Here is a 26,641-nt window from a genome sequence, read left to right as displayed (position 1 = left end):
GAAGAGCCAGTGATCGGCTTTTTCTCACTCGCGTCTGACAGACGCGAGTAGAGGAGAGCCGATCGGCGACTCTCCTGACAGGGGGGTTTGTTGATTGTTTATCAACGCAGCCCCCCCTCGGATGCCCACCCAGGACCAAAATCATGCTGCCCAGGAACACCAGGGAAGGGGGTAACATGTGGATGGCCAGGTATGTACCCCATGGCCATCCACATATGAAAAAATATGCACAATAGATGCCAATCAGTGCCCACAAATGGGCACTGACGGGCAACATTATGGTCCAGCTAAAACAAGTGATGCCCAGCAATGCCACCCATCAGTGTCACTCATCAGTGCCACCTCTCAGTGCCCATCCATGCCTACCTATCAGTGACCATCAGTGCCCATCTGTGCCACCTATCAGTGCCACCCATAAGTACCCATCTGTGCCGCCTATGAGTGCCCATCAGTGCCGCCTATGAGTGCCCATCATCAGTGCCACCTCATCAGTGCCGCCTTATCAGTGCCCATCAGTGCAGCCATATCAGTGCCCATCATTGAAGAAGAAAACTTACTTATTTAAAAAAAAAATGTAGCAGAAACAAAAAAAAAACTTTATTTTTTTCAAAATTTTCGGTCTTTTTTTTTTTATTTGTTGAGCAAAAAGTAAAAATCTCAGAGGTGATCAAATACCACCAAAAGAAAGCTCTATTTGTGGGAACAAAATGATAAAAAAATTTGTTTGGGTACAGTGTAGCAGGACCGCGCAATTGTCATTCAAATTGCGACAGCGCTGAAAGTTGAAAATTGGCTTGAGCAGGAAGGTGCGTAAGTGCCTGGTATTGAAGTGGTTAAAGTCCATAAAGTTATAGTCTCTGAGCAGACTGTGGACCAGTCTGTGACAGTCCTCGATGGACCTCCTCTCCCGCTGGTGGAGGAGGTGTCATTCAAATCCAATGACGCGGGCGCCGGGGGGGCGGGGCCGATTCCTGCTGTCTGTGTCAATGGACACAGCAGCAGGACACGGGACTGCGCCCAAACGATTGCCCTGAGTGAGTGAGAGAGCGGCTCTCTAATGGGGCACTCGAGAAGAGGAGGAGCCAGGAGCGCCGCTGAGGGACCTCAGAAGAGGAGGATCGGGGCCACTCTGTGCAAAACCAACTGCAAAGAAGAGGTAAGTATGACATGAGATATATGGGTATCCCCGCGCCACTCAATGATTAGAACGTATACTGCTGCAGACACTGAAGGTAATTACAGAACCCTAGTAGGAATATACAATGAAAATAGTGCTGAGTTTCTTGTTCTACAGTTTCTTGTACTCAAGAAAATAATAAAAATGGTGCAAATGTGCAAGATAAAGTGACAAAGTGCAAAAAAACAAATGTTCATTAGATAGAGGCAATGCCTGTGACTGATCGACAATAGGTAACCTCAACTGTCGATACAGGTAACAGGTATATAATACAAAAAGATGTCACATATCGTCTAAATTCTTCTTGTTTATGGAAACAGTGGTAGGTGAATAGGTGAAATAATGTGCTGATATGTCCGTGATAGTCTTTTATATAAAGTGCAAAGCAAAAAATAATAACTTGGTAACACTGAAGTCCAGCTTCTGTGTTTACAAGTGATAGTTTATCTCCCAGTAGCTCCCACAGGTCAGATCTCCTGCGCAGATCTCACTGAGTGCCAGACAGGGACAAGGGAGATACAGAACAGGTGCCCAGGGTTCAGTGCAGTCATGGGCAGGAGAGGGTGCGTGGTAGGCCCCACCCTCTGTGGTCTCCATTTTTTCCCTGGTGACCAGTTGTTGATGCTCCTACTGCATGATCTCCCTTGCAAGTGACTGTAGTATAGTATAGTATGATGGGAGTCACTACAGCCGGATAGGTGCATCACCTTAATATTGCAAAGGTAGGAGCTTTTAAGGAAGGGGAGAAGATGAGGGCAGTGGAGGGAGGGGGTTGTATGCAGAGGGAAGAGCTACTATTTGATGCCATTTGGCAGGTATGTGAGTGTGGCGGGCATGGTTGAGTTCCTGCACCTATTCTCTGAGAAAAAAAAGCCCTGTCGATATCTATATCTATATAAAAATTTGTATGCAATCAAGCAGGCCCTTGCACTACATAGTTGAAGGTAAATCTAAAGGAAATTAAACAAGAAAATTGTATAATGAATGTCCAGCTTAACTCAACACAATGCTGTGCATTGCAGCATGCTGCGATGCAGGTTCCTTGCCTTGGTGTTTTGGGGTGTCATTCAAAATGAATGGCACAGGAACACATATAATGCACAATGCCAGGCATTACCACACCACAGAAGTACAATTGGCTCCTCACAGATAAGTAAAGGCTACTGCTGACCTACTTTTTAAAATGCTAGTCGCCTGGCTGTCAAACTGAACCAGTGAGTTCAATATGTCCTGAGTGAATGACTCAGACCAGGAGTGGAGATTGAGAGTCAGGGAAAAGTACTTATCCGCATACTTGTTCTGGGTCAGTGATTTAAATAATTGAAGTAAGAGGTTCTTTTGCAAGATAGTCAGAAGACTTGCATTTTCAGGAGTGGTCATAAATAGGTTTACAAGCTGTCTAGGTAATATATAGCTCTGGATGTAAAAATAAGCAGAGCATATGTCCAACAAGTTTCCTTTATTAACCACTTATCTACCAAAAGATGTTATAAACAGCATGGTGTACAAGTGGTTAAATCAAGCTCACAACTGAAGCAGGTGTGAGCTTGATACTGGCTTAGTGCCGGTTCACACTACAGCGACTTGGGATCCGACATGTCAGACCTCAAGTCGCCCCAAGTCGCTGGACATAAGAAAATCTATTGAAGGGAATGAGAGCTGTCTTAATGTACACTACTGAAGTTGCTCCGACTTCAGAAAAGGTTCCTGTACTACTTCAAGACGATTTCAAGGCAACTTGTACCCATAGATTTCAATGGAAGTTGCCTCCAAGTCGGATCTCCATCTATATTGAAGCGACTTTACAGGAAAAGAAATTAGTTTACCCAGGCAAACCCCTCCCTCCCAGAGAGCTGATTATTCTGTGATTGGCCACAGCCAAAGTCGCCTGTCCTGGAGGCAACTTTAAGTCGCGTTGTAAGTTGCTTAACCACTTGCCGCCCGCCCTATTACAAAATGACGGCGGCAAAGTGGTTTGATATTCCTGACCGGACGTCATATGACGTGATCAGGATATCGAGCCGCATGCGCGCCCCCGGGGGCACGCATCGCGGCGATCGTTGTTGCGGGGTGTCAGTCTCGCACCCTGCAACACCGATCTAGGTAAAGAGTCTCTGACGGAGACTCTTTACCACGTGATCAGCCGTGTCCAATCACAGCTGATCACGATGTAAATAGGAAGAACCGGTGATCGGCTTTTCCTCACTCGCGTCTGACAGACGCGAGTAGAGGAGAGCCGATCGGCTGCTCTCCTGACAGGGGGGTCTGTGCTGATTGTTTATCAGCACAGCTCCCCCTCGGATCCTACCCAGGACCACCAGGGAAGCCGCCCAGGACCACCAGGATGGCCATCCACACTGGACCACCAGGTATGCCCCCTAGACCCCCAGGGAAATACCAAATATGTGCCCAGGCAGCTGCCAATCTGTGCCCAGGCAGCTGCCAATCTGTGCCCACTCCAATGCCTACCACTGCCAGTGCCACGAGGGATGCCTATTAGTGCCGCATATCAGTGCTGTGTATCAGTGCCCATCAGTGCCACGTATCAGTGCCCATCAGTGCCACCTATCAGTGCCGCCTATCAGTGCCACCCTATCAGTGCCCAGCAGTGCTGCCTTTCAGTGCCTAGTGTCGACTATCAGTGCCCATCAGTGCCAACCAGTGCCACCCATGAGTGCCCATCAGTGCCGCCTATCAATGCCCATCAGTGCTGCATATCAGTGCCACCCATTAGTGCCGCCTACCAGTGCCCATCGTCAGTGCCCGTCAGTGCCCGCTCATTGGTGCCACCTCATCGGTGCCGCCGTATCAGTGCCTGTCAGTGCCGCCTTATCAGTGCCCATCAGTGAAAGAGAAAACTTACTTATTTACAAATTTTTTTAACAGAAAAAAAAGCAAAACTTTTATTTTTTTCAAAATTTTTGGTCTTTTTTTATTTGTTTAGCAAAAAATAAAAACCGCAGAGGTGATCAAATACCACCAAAAGAAAGCTATATTTGTGGGAACAAAATGATAAAAATTTTGTTTGGGTACAGTGTAGCATCACCGCGCAATTGTCATTCAAACTGCGACAGCACTGAAAGCTGAAAATTGGTCTGGGCAGGAGGGTGTCTAAGTGCCCGGTATTGAAGTGGTTAAAGTCGCGCTGAAGTCGCCTCCAAATCGTCTTGCAAAGTTGCACTGTAAGTCGGGTTGCCCCTGTGTGAATCGAGCCTAACAGAGTTCCACTCATTTTTAATAAGTAGCCTCATTGTAATGTCCACCCGTAGTGCTATAATATTTGGATAGTTATTACTTGAAATTTCTAAAGCAAGTACCCTTTTTTCAATAGTCTTCCCCTTGACTCCGGTTGTGGCCTAGGTGACTACCTCATCAGCCTGGCCAGTTGACTCCTGGGATATCTATGTCATCGATCCCAGAAATCTTCAGGCATCTAATGCGGGTATTAGCATGAGATTTCCTGACCAGAACTGCATCTACTGCCATGCGGCAGTGGGCATGTTCTTCGCGACTACACAGACGCAAGAATAGGAGAAGCCAGCTGCACGAAAACCCGAAAACCCAGGACGGCTTCAGCTGGCCACATCCTCGATAGCCGCAGCCAAATCGAGGGAGAGAAAGGATAACAAATCGGATTGTAAGTAATTAGAATGTGCACATGGGATCACTTTCAGCTGCGGTTCTGGTGCATTACAACGATTTCAACGATTTTGTTAGTATAATGTTGGCTAGGAGTATGGAGCTCCACTTTAAGAGCCAATGAAGGGCTTTCCAATAAAAGTGATTGGATGGCTCTAGAGTTGGGGCTCTCAAACATCTGTTTAAATAACTGCATTGGAGGGCAGGGGAGACATTGGCGGTCTAATAGACCCCCGAAGAGTATAGAATGTCTATAAAGAGGACCTGCCACCTGCCTATGCTATCACATAGGGGCTTCTTATCCCCCTTTGATAGCAATAAAGTAAAGAAAAAAAATTAAAAATGTAAAAAAAAAAAAAGAATGATATATAATAAGTAAAAGTAAACGTAACAATTTTTTAAAGCACCCTCGCATACATCCCATAAAAAGCACAGGGCAAGCACGTGTTTGTAAACGTCAGTTGCACCACACAGGTGAGGTATTGTGACGAATCGGAGTGAGAGCAATAATTCTAGGGCCATAGTTCATGGTTAACTCTAAACTGATGACCTGTAAAGGCTTTTAAAACGTTGCTGATGGAAAATTTTGGGTACCATCGTTTGTGATTCCATGGGTGTGTGCAATTTTAAGACCTGGCATGTTTGATATCTATTTACTTAATGCAACATCATCTTTTATATTTTACCAAAAAATAGATATAATATTGTATTTGTTTGCGCTAAAATTAATTTTAGTGTATTTTTGAAAATATGCATCCAATAAATAACTTTGCAAATCTTGTGCGACGTAATAGAATTGCAACTACCACCATTTTATTCTCCAGGGTCTCTGCTTTCAAAAAAATATACACGCTTTTGTGTGTGTGTGTGTGTTTGGGGTTACAACAAATTTTAGCAAAAATGCAGATTTTAATATGTGTGCAAAAAATGAAACCATTACCCCGTTAGGCAAGTGTTTAGTCAGGAATGTTGTTCATTTTAAAATAGTCCAGCAACTGCAGCAGTCACGATTGGCAGTTAAGTGGTAATGCATGTGGGTAGACACCAAAATCTGTCACATTTAGGACTTTAAACACCAGAGTAACACAATGTGTCTTTTTGTTGTCCTCTAGACAGGAGCCATGTTGTTGTAGCCGACAACCAGAACCCAGTGTGGTCGGGGTATCCAGGAAGATGGCTGCTCCTGCTCTGATCTGCACGTCACACTAAGGACATCTCCTTCACTTTCTGTTCCTCCTTAGACCTCAGTGGTGACCGATCACAGGATTGAGGTATGGAAAGCCAGGAGCTTCAAAATTCTGTTTTGGGGGAGGGGGGCTGTGATTGCACATTATATGACATTACTTCTTCCATTTCCACTGCAAGTTCAGCAGAATCATAGCAGACAATCAGTTACATACATAGTTAGTCTTGTTGAAAAAAGTCCATCCAGTTCAACCAATCATGTACTTTACTGTACACTCTCACCTACAGTGGGGAGGGAAAGTATTCAGACCCCCTTAAATTTTTCACTCTTTGTTATATTGCAGCCATTTGCTAAAATCATTTAAGTTCATTTTTTTCCTCATTAATGTACACACAGCACCCCATATTGACAGAAAAACACAGAATTGTTGACATTTTTTGCAGATTTATTAAAAAAGAAAACTGAAATATCACATGGTCCTAAGTATTCAGACCCTTTGCTCAATATTTAGTAGAAGCACCCTTTTGATCTAATACAGACATGAGTCTTTTTGGGAAAGATGCAACAAGTTTTTCATACCTGGATTTGGGGATCCTCTGCCATTCCTCCTTGCAGATCCTCTCCAGTTCTGTCAGGTTGGATGGTAAACGTTGGTGGACAGCCATTTTTAGGTCTCTCCAGAGATGCTCAATTGGGTTTAAGTCAGGGCTCTGGCTGGGCCATTCAAGAACAGTCACGGAGTTGTTGTGAAGCCACTCCTTCGTTATTTTAGCTGTGTGCTTAGGGTCATTGTCTTGTTGGAAGGTAAACCTTCGGCCCAGTCTGAGGCACTCTGGAGAAGATTTTTGTCCAGGATATCCCTGTACTTGGCCGCATTCATATTTCCCTCGATTGCAACCAGTCATTCTGTCCCTGCCCCTAAAAAACACCCCCACAGCATGATGCTGCCACCACCATGCTTCACTGTTGGGACTGTATTGGACAGGTGATGAGCAGTGCCTGGTTTTCTCCACACATACCGCTTAGAATTAAGACCAAAAAGTTATATCTTGGTCTCATCAGACCAGAGAATCTTATTTCTCATCATCTTGGAGTCCTTCAGGTGTTTTTTAACAAACTCCATGCAGGCTTTCATGTGTCTTGCACTGAGGAGAGGCTTCCGTCGGGCCACTCTGCCATAAAGCCCAGACTGGTAGAGGGCTGCAGTGATGGTTGACTTTCTACGACTTTCTCCCATCTCCTGACTGCATCTCTGGAGTTCAGCCACAGTGATCTTTGGGTTTTTCTTTACCTCTCTCACCAAGGCTCTTTTCCCCCAATAGCTCAGTTTGGCCGGACGGCCAGCTCTAGGAAGGGTTCTGGTCGTCCCAAACGTCTTCCATTTAAGGATTATGGAGGCCACTGTGCTCTTAGGAACCTTTAGTGCAGCAGAAATTTTTTTGTAACCTTGGCCAGATCTGTGCCTTGCCACAATTCTGTCTCTGAGCTCTTCAGGCAGTTCCTTTAACCTCATGATTCTCATTTGCTCGGACATGCACTGTGAGCTGTAAGGTCTTATATAGACAGGTGTGTGGCTTTTCTAATCAAGTCCAATCAGTATGATCAAACACAGCTGGACTCAAATGAAGGCGTAGAACCATCTCAAGGATGATCAGAAGAAATGGACAGCACCTGAGTTAAATATATGAGTGTCACAGCAAAGGGTCTGAATATTTAGGACCATGTGATATTTCAGTTTTTCTTTTTTAATAAATCTGCAAAAATGTCAACAATTCTGTGTTTTTCTGTCAATATGGGATGCTGTGTGTACATTAATGAGGAAAAAAATGAACTTAAATGATTTTAGCAAATGGCTGCTATATAACAAAGAGTGAAAAATTTAAGAGGGGTCTGAATACTTTCCGTCCCCAATGTACTTTGCAGGCAGTATGGCAGTAAAGACCAACAATGACTTCTGATCCTGCAAGTGTTGTCTGCCTGTCTGTTATTATTATTGTAGATGATTTATACAGTGCCAACAGTTTGTATAGCACTTTATGAAGTTATAATTCAAGACAAATTATTTAAACTGGCCTTAGATGGATTTAAATTGGGCTGGTTCAACAGGGTCTGGACAAATTTAGTTGCATCTATGGCCATTCACGCTCGACAGAAGTCAATTTAGCCCACGTTCACATTGAATGCGGCTTTGAAATAGTGCAACTTCATCTGAAATCACACAATTTCAAAGCCACATATCAGTGTGACTTTGAAGACATCTGTGCGGCTTCATGCACAGATGTCTAAGCTAGTCGCACCCGAAATCGCCAAATGTAAAACAGAAATGACTGTGTCAAATCGATGCAGCACTGCAAAGTCGGCGTCGCATTGATTTGAACATGGCCATTGCTAACAATAGGGTGCGATGTGCCATGCAGTTTGACCTGTCAAATCGCATGACAAGTCGCTTCAATGTGAACAAAGGCTTAACGATCGACTTCTGTCAAACTCGAACTTTCATTTAATCGGTGCTGCAGGGCTGATCAGTGGATTCTGACAGTGGAGGATTCTTCCAACCACCTTGCATATGTGGATGGGAGAATCTATTTGTTTTTTTTTTTCAGACCATAAAAAACAGCAGTCCAATGGACTCGAGCAGCGCTTATGGGTATGATTGTTCATAAATCATGAGTGGTCATTATAATAAGAGTTCATTCATTGAAGTCCATAAAATCAATATGTTCAGCACATTCATTAATAAAAAACGAAAAAGTCCTTTTGGAAAAAAACATCTTTTGGAAGGAAACAGTCTTCTAAAGCAACCTTTTCAGAGAGAGCGGCTGTTACCAAGAAAGGAGTCCAAAAAAACATACGTGCTCAAATAAAGAGGGGGGGGGGGGTGTGTGCAAGAGAACCCCCTCTTAGTAAAACTCTTACCAGACGAGAGATTGATCTTAGCGTGTATGTCATCCAAATCAATGGAGGTCCAAGCCGTTATCGTAAGAGTTTTTTTATATTGTAAGAGTTTTACTAAGACGGGGTTCTCGATCACACACCCCTCTTTATTTGAGCATGTATGTTTTTTTTGGACTCCTTTCTTGGTAACAGCCGCTCTCTCTGAAAAGGTTGCTTTAGAAGACTGTTTCCTTCCAAAAGGTGTTTTTTTCCAAAAGGACTTTTTCGTTTTTTATTAATGAATGTGCTGAACATATTGATTTTATGGACTTCAATGAATGAACTCTTATTATATTGACTACTCATGATTTATGAACAATCATACCCATAAGCGCTGCTCGAGTCCATTGGACTTCTGTTTTTTATGTTTTATTACTGATTTCTTCCATTTAAGAAAGATTTTTTAAGGCAGCAGCTGTTGCCATTTAGTTTGGCTAGTAGATAATACAGTATATTGGTCTTAGATAAGTTTATTTCTCCTAAAGCGCTTGCTGTACAAAGAGACAATAGGCCTCGTCCCATTTACATTTTATCTTATTTATTTCAGACCAGCCTAAAGCCTCGTACACACGATCTGATTTTCGGCCGGTAATTGTGTGTTTGCCTAAAATCCGACCGTTAGTACGCTTCATCAGGCAATTGTTGTCCAACTTTTGGCCAACTAATGTTGGATGGCAGGCTAATAAATTTTCGGCGGACAACGGTCTGTTGTCAGATTTTCTTCTTGTGTGTACACACGTCCATCACACAAAAGACCAAAGTACAAACACGCATGCTCGGAAGCAAGGACGAGCCAGAAGCGGTCGGTCTTGTAAACTAGCGTTCGTAATGGAAGATTAACATTCGTGACGTGGCAAATTATGAAATCTAGAAATGCAGCGCACATTCTCTTCTTCTTTAATGGGATAATAATGAAGCTGCTTTGCTGGTGATACTGATGGAGTTATTGCAAACAAATTTTTAAAGGCTTTATTTTTCTAGTGACATCAAGAATAATATTATTATGCTTGTTTTTTTAACTTTTGGCCAAGTTACCACAACACTATTATCCCGTAGTTTATAATATCAAAGATACAAAGCAAAGAAGTAAACAGGGGTTAGTTATCCGGCGCTTAGGAAAACAAATATATATTAATCCTAATCTAATTAAAGTGGAGTTCCACTCCTAAAATTATTTTAGCAATTTTCAGCTGCATTAAAAACGATTAATAACATTTGGAAAAAAATAAATTTTTTTACTCACCTCTTAATGCCTGTTGCTAGGGGGTCCTTCATAATCTGCCCCCTTACTCACCTCGGCTCCTTACGTCACTTCCCTCTGCGCCAGAAGGAAGATCACCTCTCTCCTCTCCCTCTAGGCAATCATCTGGGACACGTCACAGGCCCCAGATGATTGCACGGCCAGTCACGGAACGCGGCGCGGCTCACGCATGTGCAGTGGGTGCCACAGCCGGGCGCCCACAGTTACAATGCCGGTGCCGTCGAGCGGAGAGGGAGACGAGCGGGGCTTCGTTCCCCCGTATCACTGGACCCTGGGACAGGTAAGTGTCCAATTATTAAAAGTCAGCAGCTGCAGTATTTGTAGCTGCTAACTTTTAGTTTTTTTTTTTAAGCAGAACTCCACTTTAAGCAACTAATATATTAAAAAACACATTTAAACAGGGAAGCAAAAAATTCTAATAATTAGACCTTCAAGCTTCAGCAACGATAGAACATTTAAATTATACTAAAATGTTAGTAATCTGTGCACCCAAACAGGATAGAGTCCAGAAAATCAGTGTGACAGTTCATGTAAAGCACAACAGCTGTTTGGAGGTTCGACCATCACCACACCAAGTGATTCCACTCCCTATAGGAATTGCACTCACCAGATTCCCAGTAAATAAAAAAAGGGAAAAGAAACTGCACATAGGTGAAGTGTATAGACAATCGAAAATATAAAAGCTGCGAATTCCTGTATGCAACACAAACACAATGAAATCAAAATAGAAAAATGGAATCGCGCTAAGAAGGGGACTGGTGACCATGCAAATGACCATCAATCCACCTTATTAGTGAATAAGTGAAAAATTATGTGTATAGAGCATATAGACTATAATGAGTTACAAAAGTAAATTGATAAGTGACAAGTAAATAGTCCATCAAAAATACATTATTCATATGCAACAGTGAAAAATAAAAAGTCCATATGTAGACAATATAGTTGAATCACCCAGGTGATGACTAGAAATCAATTGAGGTCCTGCTGGATAAAGACAAAGTGCTTGGTCCACCACCACATATAGAGAGACTGGCCGCTTACCAGAAACTCGTGACCCCCCACTACAGAGGGTCAGAGTAAGCTGTTTGGACTATTACTCCGGGCCATCATCAAAAGACCGAAATTTGGCACTGAGATGGGACATCAGGGGCCTTGGTGTGATGATGGAGTTGTTCACACTTGCGGGATTTGGGACATCAAGCTCTTTTTTTCCATTTCATTTGTGGAGGTCATGTGACTGCATTCATTCTCCTCTACTCCACATGGTCCTGGTTGGTGGGTGATACTAAGTTGCAGCTTGCCGTATGTCCTGGTGTGTTGTCAGTGAGATATGACTGCTGTTGCTATGCAAGTCACATGTGGAACTGGTCTCTGCGATCACTACCAAAGTGACCTCAAATTCGATCAGCCAGAAGGGAATCACACACTCTGGTCCTCTGTTACATCCAAAGCCAGCTACAAACTTTCCAAAACTCGGGCAGAAGGAAGGGAAAAAGAGCCTCATAGTGTGAAACTGTAAAAGCTTGCTTGTGTGACACGGCTTTCTGCATCAGCTATCGGCTCCGATCTCTTCCCGGGAACCACCACGGACGATTACAGCTCCATGAGAGGTGGTGAGATTAACAGAACCGAATATACAGTGAAATATCTATGTTGAATGCTTTTTTTCAAACAGTTGTTTGTAAGTGCAATATTATAAGGGAAGGGTTTTTATATTGGAATAAAAGATTTTAGTTTCACACTATGAAGCTTTAAGGTCTAATTATTAGAATTTTTGGCTTCCCTTTTTAAATATTAATGATACAACTATTTTGGTGTCCCTTGTTAATTTTACATTGTATTTTTGAAAATGTACTGGCCTACTCCCACACTGTCATTTTGAAGTAAAACACATAGCCAAGTATTCTACACATATTTTTTTGTGCATTAAAAAAAGAAAAATAAAATTAGACATGCTATCTGCCAATATAACTTAACTAAAAAGTGCATTATATGCATCCAAAAATATATAAAATATAACAAATCAAATCATTATTCAACCAAAAAATAAAATAATAATTATTAAGTGGGGAAGGGGTGAAAATCCCCAGACCAGCGGCCTTGTTGGGGGTCTTGGGGCTGGTATTGCCATTGACCGCCATGCTACTGTGGTGGGTGGGGTTGGCTGTGGAAGTTGTGTATGTGGGCCCACAAAATCACACAATAAAAGTACATAAATACAGAATGCAGAAAAACTTTTTCAGGCGTACCAAGACACCCCCACATGTGTCCACACTCACCAGATCACAACGACACCCAGCTTTTCAGTCTGCAGACAGACTGGGAGAGACCTGGATCATGTGACAGCTGTATATCGATTGGGAAAAAGGTACCTGGTTTTATGGCTGAGAAATCATTTTGAAGGATTACTTTTCATCAAGTTACATCATTGAATCCGCCATCATTGAATTTGCCATCCTGTGGACATCTTTTGGATATTGTTATAAGTCTGTACTGACCCCCCAGACTGAAAAGCTGGGTGTCGTTGTGATCTGGTAAGTGGGGACACATGTGGGGTGTCTTGGTACGTCTGAAAAAGTTTTTCTGCAACATTTTCTCTGCACTTTTTGCACACCAGATGTGAAGCATTTTTTCGGTTTTTTATGGACTTTATGTTTTTGTTATTTTCACTTATGATGGGTCTGTGTTTGTGAGCGCTGTATTTATGTACTTTATGTACTTTTATTGTGTCCAAGTGTTTAGCACTTTGTGTATAGCAGCTTCATTCACTTTACATTACCTATATTTTTTTTTTACCATCAGCGCGAGTTTACATATTTAGATTATATATTTTTTTACACAAAATCACACAGGTGGGTGGTGGCATAGATCTCGCCCGTCGCCCCCCTGTTGAGGAGCTGCAGGATGAGCTCCTCACACCTTCTCCTCTGGTCACCGGCCATCCCCCTTAACCTATTGACTGTCACCACGGCAATCCCTCGCACTCATCTGGGTCAGTATGGATGGCAGTAGTGGCCTGGCTGAGGAAGGCAGTTGTGGCCTCCTCCAGATTCCTGCTCTTCTTGGCCCTTTTAGCAGGAGGGCATAGGGGAGGGATCTGGGACTCCGTCTGGCTGCTGGCCACGGGCTCCTCCTGACTGACACTTTCCTGTGTATAAAAATGGGACATAATTAGAATCACTGTTGAAAACTGAATGTGGACAAATAGCAAAAACTATCATTCTGACCCCAGCATTTTTTATTCTTGTTCATATCATTTTTGGTCACTACTGTCTATTGATATGGAAACCACTTTGTTAAGGCAGAAATATTTTAACAATTTTAACAGTATTTTTGGATACAAATATGTTCAACAATGCTATACCTGGGTCAAGCTGGGCTCCTCCACATCTTCATCCTGTGCAGCAGGACCTGTGTGGACCTCAGGAGCTGTGTAGACAGTGATGGCCTGGGTTCTGTCTGGTCGGTCAAAAACCGCAGGCTGTGGTAATACCACAGCCTGGGGACATATATGTCATCTGCTGATGCTCCAGATCTCTGTGAGTCCATGACCTTGTTGAGCTCCCTTTTAAAAGTACTCCTCAGGTTTGATATTTTTATCTTGACATAGTTGATGTCTGCCCTGGGGTACACTGGCTTCACCAACTCAAGCAGTTTCTCCAACGCTGCCTTCCTCAAGATTTTATTTGAGTAGTCTCAACTCTTGACCTTCCAGAAACAGGGCAGCTCCCGGTACAGGTCAATGAATTGGGGCAAAAAATCAGGCGCAGTAAATTTATCAGTCATGATAAATGGTATGATGCCTGCAAGACAGAACACAAGACAAAACATAATGTCTGGCTTAACTCATAAGCTGCTCCCAATGTCGGCCTCAGTCTAAGCAGTATAGGCCACTAACCACCTATGCTCCAATTTCCAATTGTCCCTTAGTTTTCTGGCTCCTTTCATGTGTTGGGGATGGCGATCGTTCGTCCTCCACTCCAAGATCGTTCCTACGGCCGGTCCATCGACCATGCGTTATGGCTTTATATACACCGCGCATTGGGGCGTGACCATCTCTCTTCTGCATGCGACATACACGGCGGAACATTCAAGAGGGACAACATGGCGGATTCCAGGCAGCCCCACGGTGATGAAGCTCATAGGAGGCATCAAGCAACCCCGATGAACAAGGATAAGATGGTGGAGATGGTGCGCATCCTAGAAAGGTATGGCTGCGACTGCAAGCTGCGCAATTACGAAAGGCCCAACAGCCGAAAGGACAGCATTTTGGAGAAGGTCATCGCTGTTTTGCAGAGTGATTTCTAGTTGTAACGATCAAAGGACCAAATCAGAAAACGATGGTCTGATCTCAAACACCGTGAGCAAGACAAGATGGAGTACATACATCAGATCATTAAAAAAAGTAAGCAAGATTTGTATCTAACCAATATGTATATGTGTAAATTAGCTGTCTGTATATGTTCTTTCTCCAAGTAGCTCTAGAGAATTATATATAAGGTTATCTAAAATCTTTGTATGAATTGGCATTCGAAAGATGAAGGTAAATATAAAGCTGATATGAACATTCTTATTTGGTCATGTTTTTGGACATTTCTTTATTTTTGTAACAAATTTTTTAATCTTCTTTCAACAGGGAGGTAAAAAAAAGGAGGCGCCAAGCCACCACAACGCACAAAGGGAGGCTACCCTGGCTTGGGCCCCAACAGGGGAGACAACAAGGACATCTTCCCCCCAAAAACGTAAGTGACAACTTAAAACACACTCATTTAGCCACCGACAGGGATGCTTTTAGGTGGGCCAAAGGCCATGGGCTTAGGTCAGAACTTAAGGGGTAAAGAACACTTCCTGGTTGCTGCCTGCCTCATTAGTGCCCATTAATGCAGCCTTGCCATTGTAGACATGGGTAGAGGAGAGGCCCCAGGGATCACAGTCACACAGAGTCACGCCTGCTAGGATGATCATCATATATCCCCTTTCCCATAGGAGACAAGAGGGGTGGGGGGCAACTGCTGGACTTTTAAAATCTTGGCACTTGTCCAGTGTTTTCCCTCTGTTAAATTACATCACTATCCCTTTTCTATGCATTTTTCACAGGAAAACAACCAGAGTGCAGCATGGTGGAGTCCACTAGTCAGGAGCAAACATTGACATCAGACCAAGTGCAAGGTTGGTCAACTAATGTAGCAATATGGATGCAAGAAACAGATGGGAATTGGGGTGGCTTAATGAATGGTGTATTGTTTCTTTTTAATTTAATTTCCTCTTGCCTGTTCTGAAGTTTTTGATTCCACTTGTTGGCTCCTGTTTGCCCTTTTCTTATTTTAAGTGGAGCTCCACCCTCTTTTTCAAGTCCTCTGCATCCCCTGCTTCTCTGTCCCCTTAAACACATTTGGCATATACATTTTTTTTTTTTTTAAACTCACGGTTTTATTGTTCATTTTCTTCTTTACTTCCTGGTTCCTGCCGCAGCCTGAGTGCGTCATCCCCCGCCCGCTATGCCTCCTGGGAGATGTTTCTCATCAATCCCAGGAGGCAATAGGCGTGGGCTGGGCCGTTGTTGTAAAAATTCCTGCGACCTATGCAGACATTACCGTGCATGCGCGACTTAACTGGCCTTAATTGCGCATGCGCGGGAGCTATTCGCAGTCCAGAAACATTATGGTCACGAGCAGGCGGGCGGAGAGATGGTTAGAACATCAGCACCAGCCCCGCCCACCCCACTCCGCTAACACGCCCCGAATCGCGCATGCGCAATGTATCTTTATGGTCGAGAAAATTTATGAATTCAAGCGGGCGGGTGGGCAAAGGTGGAGATAGAGCGGAGCTTGGAGACGGGGGCAGGCCCCCGTGCATAGCACTGTCTATATACATTGTTCTACCATCAAACGCAGCCACTGTGCCCATCTGCCACTGTGCCCATCAAACGCAGCCACTGTGCCCAAATGCAGCCACTGTGCCCATCTGCCACTGTGCCCATCAAACGCAGCCACTGTGCCTATCTGCCACTGTGCCCATCAAACGTTGCCACTGTGCCATCAAACGCTGCAACTGTGCCCATCAAACGTTGCCACTGTGCAATCAAACACTGCAACTATGCCCATCAAACACATCCACTGTGCCATCAAACGCAGCCACTGTGCCCATCTGCCACTGTGCCCATCAAGCGCTGCCACTGTGCCATCAAACGCATCCACTGTGCCCATCAAACGCAACCACTGTGCTCATGCAGCCATTTGTGCCCATCATATGCAGCCATTTGTACCCGTCAAATGCAGCCACTTGTGCCCATCATATGCAGCCACTTGTGCCCATCATATGCAGCCACTTGTGCCCATCATATACAACCAGGCGCGTCCCCCGGCTCGGCTGTCACTTCACTAACCCCCAACCCCCCCCCCCCGCACGGCCGGTCTGAAGGCACTTACCGAGTGACAGGGCTTCCTCCTCCTCTTCTGTAGCGGCGGCTGTGGCTCCTGTATCCGCTCGGCTCCTCAGGCTTCTTCCGCCATGTCTCCTCTTCCGCCAAAGCGTTAAGCATCCAATAGGATCGCCTAATGCTTTGGCCAATCGGGAGACAGGTCTCACTGACCTGCCTGCTAATTGGCAGGGAGGAACCTTGTGTGGCATAGCAAATGAATTTTCGCAATTTTCACACTAACGCTGGGATCGGGACACAGTGCTCTGTGCCCCGAGCCCACCCTATTTTGAAGCCTATTAGAGCCTCTGGCACTAATCACGTGCTTCAAAATACACCCCCCGCCTATCCCCGCCATAGTAATTCATGTGTCTGGCATCCTGAAAGGGGCCGGGCACATGAATAGGGAGGGCGGCGGAGGTGTCGGGGGGGGCGGCGCCCATGTGCCCACAATGCAACAGTCACCACTGGTCTTTGATCTCTGTCAAGTGCTGGAGGCTGGATCGCCTCCACTGCTTTTTCTCCAATCAGGGGCCAAAGAAGCTGAGTGCGAGTTTACCTGTTGCCCTCACACTGGAGACATGTACACCATCAACCTGGCGTCCCAAGACGGTGGGTACCGGGTCCCCCTAGGGCAGAGCGCATGTGTGACCTGCTTTGGGGTCACTGGTGGCTTAGGGAGAAGGAGATGGCCCCAGGGTTGGCCAAAATTGGAAGTGCTGGTCCTTGGGTGGTTGGAGGAGGAGAGGGTGCCACCTTTCTCCCCTGAGGACGGGGACACCCTTCTCTCCCCTGAGGTAGGGGACACCCTTCTCTCCCTGGAGGATGGGGTCCCAGTCCTCCGGGGGAGAGAAGGGTGTCCCCGTCCTCCGGGGGAAGAGAAGGGTGTCCCCGTCCTCCGGGGGAAGAGAAGGGTGTCCCCGTCCTCCGGGGGAAGAGAAGGGTGTCCCCGTCCTCCGGGGGAAGAGAAGGGTGTCCCTGTCCTCCGGGGGAAGAGAAGGGTGTCCTCGTCCTCTTGGGGAAGAGAAGGGTGTCCTCGTCCTCTGGGGGAAGAGAAGGGTGACTCCGTCCTCTGGGGGAAGAGAAGGGTGTCCCCATCCTCCGGGGGAAGAGAAGGGTGTCCCCGTCCTCTGGGGAAAAGAAGGGTGTCCCCGTCCTCCGGGGAAGAGAAGTGTGTCCCCGTCCTCTGGGGAAGTGAAGTGTGTCCCCGTCCTCTGGGGAAGTGAAGTGTGTCCCCGTCCTCCGGGGAAGTGAAGTGTGTCCCCGTCCTCCGGGGAAGAGAAGTGTGTCCCCCTCCTTCGGGTGTCCCCATCCTCCGGGGAACAGAACTGTGTTCCCGTCCTTCGGGTGTCCGCATCCTCCGGGGAAGAGAAGTGTGTCCCCGTCCTCTGGGGGAGAGAAGGGTGTCCCCGTCCTCCGGGGGAGAGAAGGGTGTCCCCGTCCTCAGGGGAAGAGAAGAGTGTCCCCGTCCTCAGGGGAAGAGAAGGGTGTCCCCGTCCTCAGGGGAAGAGAAGGGTGTCCCCGTCCTCCGGGGAAGAGAAGGGTGTTCCCCGTCCTCCGGGGAAGAGAAGGGTGTCCCCGTCCTCCGGGGAAGAGAAGGGAGTCCCCATCCTCCGGGGAAGAGAAGGGTCTTCCCGTCCTCCGGGGAGAGAAGGGGTGTGCCCTACCTCAGGGGAGAGAAGGGGTGTGCCCTACCTCAGGGGAGAGAAGGGGTGTGCCCTACCTCAGGGGAGAGAAGGGTGTCCCCTACCTCAGGGGAGAGAAGGGTGTCCCCTACCTCAGGGGAGAAAAGGGTGTCCCCATCCTCCGGGGATCGAAGGGTGGCACCCTCTCCTCCTCCAACCACCCAAGGACCAGCTATTCCAATTTTGACCAACCCTGTGGGTATCTCCTTCTCCCTAAGCCACCAGTGACCCCAAAGCGGGTCACACATGCACTCTGCCCTCGAGGGACCCGGTACCCACCGTCCTGGGACGCCATATTGATGGTGTACATGTCTTCAGTGTGAGGGCAACAGGTAAACTCGCACTCAGCTTCTTTGGCCCCTGATTGGAGGAAAATCAGCGGAGGCGATCCAGCCCCCAGCACTTGACAAAGATCAAAGACCAGTGGCAACAAAAAACTTGCCACCGCCCTCATCTATAGCTGGCTATCGCAGTAAGCGGCATTGGAAGGCTAAAACAGGTAAAAACAAAGCCTGGGGAATGCCCAGGAAAAACCCAAGCCTACTTACCAAGCAGCTCCCAGACAACCGAATTAACCTGTCTAACAGTATGCGTTAAAAACAGGGGTTTAGTCCGCACGCATTTGCAAACACCTGCGTAAGGCACAGGAGCCTCGTCATGGCACCCTGGTATCTGTGGTCCTAACACTAAAATTTGAGTGTCCCCACAGTGGAGGCACATGCATTCTGATGGATAAATGAGGGCAGGTGGCTGAAGGAAAGCCTACCCCTTCTTAAAGGTGCAGGAGCACACCAAACACCCAGCAAATAGTACAATGGCTGCAAAGGTGTTGGTGTGTTGCTGGACCAATACAAATACCAACGTGATAACAAAAAACTTGCCACCGCCCCTTGTTTCGTGTGTTGGGGGTGATACAATGTGCTTTGGGCGATGCGATTCGATGTGCTGGGGGAGATGCGATTCGATGTGCTGATGCGATTCAATGTGTTGGGGGTGATGCAATGTGCTTTGGGCAATGCGATTTGATGTGCATGGGTGATGCAATGTGCTGGGGGTGATACGATTCGATGTGCTGGGGAGATGCGTTTCAAAGTGCTGGGGCAATGCGATTCGATGTGCTGGGGTGATGTGATTCAATGTGCTGGGGTGATGTGATTCAATGTGCTGGGGCGATGCGATTCGATGTGCTGGGGCGCTGCTATTCGATGTGCTGATGCGATTCGATATGTTGGGATGATGCAATGTGCTTTGGGCGATTCGATGTGCTGGGGGTGATGCGATTTGATATGCTGGGGGAGATGCGATTCCATGTGATGGGGGTGTTGCGATGCGATGGGGGCGTTGCGATGCGATGTGCTGGGGTGTTGCAATTCGATGTGCTGATGCAGTTCGATGTGTTGGGGGTGATGCGATGTGCTTTGGATGATGCGATTTGATGTGCTGGGGGAGATGCAATTTGATGTGCTGGGGAGATGCGATTCGATGTGCTGGGGCAATGCGATTCGATGTGCTTGGGCAATGCGATTTGATGTGCTGGGGGTGATGCAATGTGCTTTGGGCGATGCGATTCGATGTGCTGGGGGTGATGCAATGTGCTGGGGGCGATGTGATTCGATGTGCTGGGGGAGATATGCGATTTGATGTGCTGGGGCGATGCGATTCGATTTGCTGGGGCGATGCGATGTGCTGGGGCGATGCGATTCGATGAGCTGGGGGCGTTGCGATTCGATGTGCTGGGCGCAATGCAATGTGCTGGGGGCAATTCGATGTGTTGATGCGATTTGATGTGCTGGGGCGATGCGATGCAATGTGCTGATGCGATGTGCTGGGGGCGATGCGATTTGGCTGGGGGGCGATGCGATATGGGAATATTTTCTCAATCTTAACACGATTGTCTATGTAACATAGAGAAAGTTATTCATGCAAATAGTAGTAATTAAGCAGTTTTTTAAATACTCCCACCATCCCATATAACACAAGCCCTATTTTTCAACATTAATATGCGCAGTTTGAACTTCATAAAGTCGTCTTCAATACATCTAGATGCATAAATGAATTGTGTTGCTGAGATTATTATTATTTTTTTAAATGAAAAGCTGTACAGAAAAAAGTGTAGATATGTGTGTGTATATATAACAAGATATAGATCTAGATCTAGATCTAGATATCTATCTATTTCTTGAATAATATTCCTTGTACATGCAGTATATTTACTGGTTCCTGGAGGGAGGAGGGGAGGGGAGGTTTGCATAGATATGGGGCGGCAACTTCCTCTGACACTGCCGTTGCTATGGAAACCTGACCTGAACCCTATTGTACCGCTTGTGCAGCACTGAGCATGTGCGAGATCTGCAAGGCTGAAATCCAGGAAGAAATACAGTCTGACTTTAGATGCCCACACTTAAGATGGCCACAGTCTGCTGCTAGTTTATAAACTTTCAAAATGCTGTAATAACCTACCAAAACGGACCTTAGTTTACAGACTAACTTTACTAGAACACATTAAGCTTGTGTATTATAGGGGTATTTTTATTGAAAACGTGTAATTTTGGCCGAAACACCACTTAAACGTGTTTTCCGGACTTGGAAATGTGAAAGCTTAGGGACAGAACTCAGTGTTTCTCCACTCCACTCTTCTAGGTGCACCACCAAGTCATGTTTTCTGTATTTTCCTCAGTCAAAAAACGACTGTGCGAATTACTAACAGTGAACATAACAACATCACCTGTGCCAAATTTTACAAGTATAGAAAACATGACCTGGGTTTGCATCTTGAGGAGGAGAGTTGGGAAACACTGCCCTAACTAATGTGAATTTTTGAAGGTGCTCCCAAATTGTGCCTTAACGTTCTTATTTCCCTCATGATCCCATGCCTAAAATGTGTGTATTTCCATACATCTAGTTTGCCAAAAGCCACAAAACACACAGTGTGTCAACATGTGCTATCTACCATCACTGGGTATCAATGGACGCGTTTTGGGGGTGCAACCCCTTCCTCATAACTATAGAAGCTCAGAGGAAGGGGTTGCACTGCCAAAACACATCCATTGATACCCCGTGATGTGCATGTTGCACATGTTGACACACTGTGTGTTTTGTGGGTTTAGGAAAAAAGTTGTTTGTAACTACACACACTTGCGGCATGGGATCATAAGGGTAACTTAATTGCTATGCCTCTACGTGTAAATGGCTTCAAATTTTGACTTTTAAAGGGGTGAGATCACCCCATATGAGGAAGGCAACATCCACACAGTCTTGGGATACTAATGTCTCATTTGGCCTTCACTTTACCAAAATCGAACTTTGTAAGTTCCTGAGTTTGGGATGTGTATCTAATGTTTTTGAACATGCCTGTTTAGCCCCAAAAAAAGGGGAAATAATGCAAAACATACATGTTATACACCAAGATGTTGGTTTGTTTTAAAACCTTAAAACGCACATGTGAATGTGCTTTGAGTAAATTGTTTTTTACTAAACAATGTGTGGCTTATTATTTCAGAGCTCAATAATAATAATAATTGTCACCTCATGTAGCAAATAAGGTAGATTTGCACTATTGGAGCAAGTTGCCAAAATAAAGCCCATTTGTGAACATATTAGACATATAGGCCTCTTTCACACTAACGATCCGTATGTCCGTTTTTCATCCTTCCGTTTTCGGATGAAAAACGGACATACATGAATCTCTATGGAGCGTCGGATGTCAGCGGTGACATGTCCGCTGACATCCGACCCGCTCCGATCCAAAAAGTGTAACGGAGGAAAAACCTACTTTTCCATCCGTTTTCGGATCGGATCGGGTGACGGCGGACACTACGGTCCGTCATCATCCGATCCCCCCCCATAGGGGAGAGCGGCGCTCTGACAGGTGCATCGCTGCACAGTGTGCAGCGATGCACCTGTCATCTTCCTGCTCAGCGGGGATCGGCGGAGTGATCCCCGCTGAGCAAGCGGATATTCACGGGGCGGATCATCACTGATCCGCCCTGTGAGAAAGAGCCCATAAGAAACACAGACAACAGTAGTTCAAATGAAATATGAGTTTAGGATCTCGAAATTATATTAGGCATAATCGGCTACAATTTGCTGCCAAGCCACTGCTCCTCTACCCACAAAATAATCTAGTTATTTCTGCCGTAAATCTCTGGCAATTTGTGAGGGCAATCCAGCACGGGCATTTTCAAGAGCCGTTAGCATGCATACAGATGGCCGAGCTGCAGCCTCTTCAGCTGGGCCTGCCACTGCAGGGTCCACGTCACTTGGCAGTGAGGCAAGGTAGTTAGTTGCATTCCCCCTTAAAAAATTATGTCTTTAGCTCTGGGGGGCGCTGGAAAACAGCCACAGAACTCTCTGACCCCATGGGCCCGTTTCGCCTAGACTTCCTGAGGGCGTCTCAGTTGAGCCATTTCCTAAAATCTATCCAACCTCCCACGAATGTCCAAATTCTTACCACATTTGAAGAATTATGTTCCACCTCGGGGGTAGTACCACACACGCTCTCTCTGACATACAACCTTTTAAATACACCACCGACGGACTTTGTCGCACCGGGCTTACTTAAATGGGAAAAAGCACTAGACTGCAACTTTAACATAACCAAGAAACAACAAATCCTCCGATTTACACACAAGTCTTCTATCTGCGCCAAAACTCAAGAGACAAACTACAAAATTCTCACTTATTGGTACAGAACTCCAGCACTGTTACACAAATTCTTCCCGACGATATCTGACCTCTGTTGGCGATGCCAGACAGAACCGGGGACACTACTGCATATTTTCTGGTCGTGTCCCAGACTGGCGAACTTTTGGCAAACAATCCGGGAGACAATACGAAAATTCACAGACTACAACATCAGGGACGACCCAGCATTCTTTCTCCTACACGCATCAGACATCCCTATAAAGACGTACAAAAATTCAGTGACCCGACACCTTCTGGACGCAGCTAAAGCCTGTATCCCACTGCATTGGAAATCCACAATTCCACCAACCATAGACCTCTGGATGAAAAAGGTAGAGGAAATCAAAAGAATGGAAGACCTCATCCACACTGCACAAAACAAACAGGAGAAGTTCTCTAAAACATGGCAGCTGTGGAACATGTTTATATACTCAAGTGAAGGCCAAGCTATGCGAGAGGCTTCATTAGCTAACTGACTCTTCATTAGGTAAACTCAACTCCTAACCTATACATACAGGGCAGATAACGATACTACAGTTACATCTCAGATGCACCTTATTAGAACACTCCATGACCGCGGGGAATGTTTCCCCTTACCTCCCCCCCTTCCCTCACTTACCCCCTCTCCCCTCACTTCCCCTCTTTCATTACTCTCTCTCTCCTCCTACCCGTAGGATACTCCTACAATTCTTGGAAAACGGGAAAAAAGGAAGGGAAGGAGCTCACGGGACTGTATTAACCTAACATAACGCATAATAGGAAGCATATAGGTTCCTCTCCAGGGTAGAGACCTGAATGTCATTATGTATTAAGTATACACCTATCTTTCAAGAACAATGCATATTGGTGTGTTGTGTAATTCGTTTGTTGACAATTTCCTGTATATTGTACTGTATCGGTCCATGTGGGCCTCCTTTTCTGTTATAAATAAAAAAAAAAAATAAAAAAAAAAAAAAGTTATGTAAGATACAACAGCCAGGATTACATGGTTGATCTTGTAGGGTGCCAGTTTGATTGGAGTCAAAAACAGCCTGAAACGACCCGATAGGATGCCAAAGGCGTTTTCGATCACCCTTCTGGCACGAGAGAGCCTGTAATTGAATATTATAAATAAAGGAAAACCTTGCGAGCCCCAATGATCTAATGCCTCAAGAGTAAAAAACACACCTAGCTGCCTGCGTAGAACACGTCTCATATACCGTGCACCAATTTAAGATAAGAAAAATATGCTGCGCTAAAGTGTAAAAATAGCAATTGTATAAATTAAGTGTACCAAATAATAATCAAAATAGAGAATATTTTAAATCATATATACATAGTGTGCTAAAAATTATACAAAATGGTGTTATTGCATCAGTGCAATATAAAAATTGCAAAACCAAATCATCAAATAAAAATATACATAATAAATATAATATCAAGTGCAACGTGCAATAAATCTACCACAGTAGATACATAATAAGTGCAATATTCAAAAAAGTGCCCAGTGCCATACAGTAGTGTGATATACGATCCAAAAAACAATATTAGAAGTGATCCGTGAGTTCAATAATCAATAACATGGGTGTATGAAAATGTCCATAAATGAAAATCCAGCATGCTCCAAATAATCTCAGTGCTTATAAAACCATGCTCCAGTGTCATCCAGTGACCCCCCAGGAAAGCTGCTCATCTCAGAGCGTATGACCCAGCTGTGAAACCAAGTCTAAACACGCTTTGGAGCCATCCCACGGCTCAATGATGAGATCCAGGTGCACAGTATAAACAGCAGCTCCAAAGATATGAGAGAATGAGAGAAAGAAAACTGGATGGTGCAATAACGTTTAAAAGGGTTTTATTGAAATATAAAATCACTCCCCACAATGGGGTACTCACAAATTTGGGGTGCGTAGGTGCACCAATCTAGCAATAGCCTCCAGATAATGAGTGTCAGAGAGGGTAAAGTGTGCGTCGCATCACAGCAAAATAGACAGCTCCATGCTCCGTCCTGGCCCCACTTCTACGCGTGTTCGGCACAGGGTCACGTGTCTTCATCAGGGGGATATCCCCCTAATGAAGACACGTGACCCTGTGTCCATTTTTGGGACCATTGGCATTAATACAGCGATCAGTGCGATTAAAAATGCACTGATTACTGTAAAAATGTCACTGGCAGTGAAGGGGTTAAAACTAGGGGGCAGTGAAGGGGTTAATGTGTGTCCTAGTTTGTGTTCTAACTGAAGGGGGATGGGGACTGTGCAGGGAAACTAACAGATCGCTGTTCATACTCTGTATGAACAGACGATCTGTCAGTTCTCTGTTTAGAGAACTGGAAACTGTGTGTTTACACACACAGCTCCCGGTTCTCTGTGTGCCCCGAGCGATTGTGGGAGCCTGGAGGTGATCTAGACCGGCTCGGGGGGCGAGCGGGGCGGCGCGCACGCGCCCCCTAGTGGCCGTCTATGTTACCGACGTAACATAGCGTTGATTCGCGCAGCCGAGCCATGTTGCCGCAGTACAACAGCAAGCGGTTAATATCAGGGGTCACCAATGGCAAAAGTTGGAAAAGCAGGGGTCCGCCATTCGGAGATAATTCCGAAAACCATCCGGATTATTCTCCTGAAGCTCCCGCAGCAAAGGCATATGACATAATTGGTCACGATTAAGCAACCAATTTTTGCTCCAAGAAATTCTCCTCTTCCTGTTCCTGGACTACACTTGGGTCAAAGCAATAACTCCAAGCCCAATAATAGCACGTTATCTCCTCCGATTCCGCAACATCGCTGGTTGACGAACGGACGTTCAGAAACGAACTGAAAAGCGCAAATCAACACTCACCAAATTTCTGCTAAAACAAAATTAGCAGAAGGAGCCCAAAGAGTGGCGCCTGACAATTGAACTTCCTCTTTATCGGCACGTAGTACGTCTAGTACGTCACTACGTTCGTATTTGTTGGCCGACAATTGTGTACCGTTTTTATGCAAGACAAGTTCCCAGCACACGCCCTTCGGAACAAAAGTCTGACGCTCTGTTGGCCAACAATCGGATCGTGTGTACAAGGCTTTAGGCTTTGGATGGATTTTTTATAAGCCAGCCCTTATCAATAAAAGCGAGGTGGATAGAGAAATCCTGCGCTGTCAGAACACACTGATAAGCTCTACGGCCAATTGGTGGCTGCATGCTCTGATTGAGTGAAAAATTTCCAACAGTCCAGTTCCAGAGAAGCTAATCCTTAGATCGACTTCTCTGGAGTGGGAATGACCATAGATGGACCAATTACCGAATGAGAACAAAAATGGGGTACAGGAACTACTTTTGTGAATCAGTGCGGAGCCGCAAAGTCAAAATCGCATCTTAAATCGGGCCAATGTGAATGTGGGCTCAAAGCAAGCAAATATGTCAAGCCCTGGTCTAAACTCGCTTGCATGTTAGCCTATGTGTCCATGTACAAAGAGACTTTTAGCAGCGTTTTTAGCAGCAATTATGCTCCAAAGAAGTTCATGTACTCTTTTGAGCTCCATGCAACAGGTAACACAGTGCTCAGGTATGAACAGCCCATTAGTAATAATGGGATTCTTCATCTTGAGCATTGCTGTACTGTGGAAATAGCGCAACAAAACGCTCTGATGTGAGTTGGGACTTTGTGAAAAGAACCAACCGCTTTGCCTTAAATAGCCAC

The 26,641-nt window shown here is 45.5% G+C and overlaps 1 protein-coding gene across 4 annotated transcripts in view; it reads left to right on the top strand.

Moving 5' to 3' along the window:
- The first annotated feature begins 5,928 nt into the window (after positions 1 to 5,928).
- KYAT1 (kynurenine aminotransferase 1) overlaps positions 5,929 to 26,641 on the top strand; it is a 108,876-nt gene continuing 88,163 nt past the window's right edge. Inside the window, exons 1-3 of one of the 4 annotated variants that reach the window (XM_073600100.1) lie at positions 5,929 to 6,087; positions 14,834 to 14,939; positions 15,295 to 15,366. The gene's annotated coding sequence lies outside the window, so the exon portion shown is untranslated. The remainder of the gene's footprint in view (positions 6,088 to 14,833; positions 14,940 to 15,294; positions 15,367 to 26,641) is intronic. The other 3 variants (XM_073600105.1, XM_073600103.1, XM_073600101.1) reach the window with 3 other exon arrangements.

This window comes from Aquarana catesbeiana, linkage group LG09 (assembly GCF_042186555.1).
Source record: "Aquarana catesbeiana isolate 2022-GZ linkage group LG09, ASM4218655v1, whole genome shotgun sequence".
In the NCBI taxonomy this organism is placed as follows: Eukaryota; Metazoa; Chordata; class Amphibia; order Anura; family Ranidae; genus Aquarana; species Aquarana catesbeiana.
This window is presented reverse-complemented; position numbering and strand designations above follow the sequence as displayed.